The following is a 2,287-nucleotide window of genomic DNA, read 5'->3' as shown; positions in this document are numbered from 1 at the left end:
CTGGTTTCTCACTCTGCTGACCCAGAGGCAGCGGAAGGCTGGATGAGACACCTAGGGAAGGACACAGAAGGAAACCAGGTGTGGCTCTGACCGCACTCAGGGCACACTCTCCACTTCCTGTTCTTTGGTATGCCAGGCACTGTGATCAGTGCTTAGGTTTTCCTAGACTTAGAGCCTGGAACAAGGATTCAAGTGCTAGTAGTGTTTTTGGAAGGTTCAGGGAATGTTGGTAGAGAAGTAGGGACATAGTATGAGTTAGGGAAGGCAGGAGCTAAAAGATGCATTGTAAAGCCATCTGCTACACTGTGGGCAACAGGAGCTTAATCCTGTGAAGAAACCCTAGGAACCCGTCTAAAGCATATGCATCAGGTTTATCCCACCTCAGGGTTAAGGTTGCTGGGGGTAATTATGGCACCGCTCCTCCAGTCATTGACCACAGGCAGTCCTGTGAGGTGTTAACTCCCCAGCATTTCTGGCCTACATGTGGGCAGGCAAAGTAAACCCTGATGGCCAGAGAAAGCAAAGCCACAGGCTAGAAATTAGATCAGCCAACACAGAAAGGGTAAAGGTGAGGGGATATGGACAGCGTAGCAGCAACATCACTTCATAGGAGTCATATCAATAAATCTTTACCAACCTTCTGAGGTAGATGCTATTTCTACCTCTGTTATACAGAGGGCAGACACTGACTGTAAGTGTCTTATAAGGTCAGAGTTGAGATTGCAGTCAAGAATTTGTGGCAAAATAGACCATATTGTTAAACACTGTACTTCTGCATGGTGCTAAAAGGGTGGGGTGGGGGAATGTGTCATCTCTGGGAAGACAATCTAAATGCCCCTCCTTCTATGAGGTACTCCCTGATTCTATCATCATTTTTCCTATATGTTGCCACAGAACTTTCTTTATAGCTGTATAAGAATGGTTATCACACCTCACTGAAATTGTTTATATTCACCCTTTTTACCTAAAAGAAAGTTTTTTGGGTGTAGAAAACATTGGTCTCTTCATTTTTGTATTCCCTCCAAGCAAAGAATTGACCATAGAAGACCCTCAGTTAATATTGATAAAATGCCAGTGCCTGGGCTTTATGGTAGAGGCTGAAATTGACAGTAATTTATCAATTCCAGGCAGCCGATATTGAAAGAATTCCTACTATGTGCTAAGCAAGAAATAGATACAGAGATGAGTGTAGGAAAATGAATGCTGCTCAGAGGCACACAGTTATATGTGTCAGCTTGTTTATCTCTTTTTGAAATATTTCTACCCAGTCAACCCAGGTTTGATTAAATTTTTGTAACTCTTATGGATGTTGAGAAGAAGCAGTCTTTCTTTTTAATCTCATTTTGCTCATGTGTGATAAACAGCACAAAACATGAAAATGATGAAATCTGTTTAATTTGTTTTATACAAGCTGGGGCTGTATATGAATACCTGGTTCTAAGATTCTACATTTTATAACACTGTTTATTTCTGGTGTCAAAACGTATCTATTTCAAATATACCCCGAAATCTTACTTATAGTTTAAAAGGCCCATGCTTCTTTCAGTTGCTGATATACCTCATCGGGTACAGGCCAGGTGGGCAGTAATTTTCTACATATTTCCACTGCACTGCAAGAAGCAATTAATTTGCAGGCACATATTGCTTTAATTTCAGCTAGTCCAATCATTTTTCAGTACAGTGGCAGGCTCCTCCTGCCAGGGGCTATAATTTTCACGAGAGCAGAACTCTTGAAAATGTGTGGGAGAGATTAGTGGGTGTGCCTGAAATGCTTTCTTTCTCTCTTTACACTGTGCACAGCCTCAGGCAGAAGCTTTAGGAGGTGGTTTCATTTGCAGACACTGATTGGTTTTGGATGAACTCCGGAGAAAAACTCAAATTTTCCTTGGTGTTTCATCACTGGAACTGGGAAGGGGTCTCATGTGCCTGAGATGATGTGAAGAGTGTGCAGGCCCCACCCAGAAGCACTTGTCTCTCAAGCTTTCCTCCTTCCTTCTTTTTTTTTTTTTTTTGAAGGAATCCTGATTCACAGTTTGAGTTGGGGTTACAGAAGAAAAGAGAAAGTTTACTCCATGCCAGTGAGAACCTCGAATCCAGAGCTGGAGGGAAGCAGGGTGTCAGTGACTGTCCCAGGAAAACAAACAGCCAAATGCATATGCCGAGGACAAACTGCCCAGGACTGGCCCGCAACCCTAAGGGCTTTCGGCAGCTGGCCGCATTAGACACAGCGTCAGATGCCAGCAGAAGGCCACTGGGTAATGACACCCGCTGAAATCGTTAAGTGGGA

The sequence above is a fragment of the Manis javanica genome, chromosome X (assembly GCF_040802235.1).
Source record: "Manis javanica isolate MJ-LG chromosome X, MJ_LKY, whole genome shotgun sequence".
Taxonomy (NCBI): domain Eukaryota; kingdom Metazoa; phylum Chordata; class Mammalia; order Pholidota; family Manidae; genus Manis; species Manis javanica.
This window is presented reverse-complemented; position numbering follows the sequence as displayed.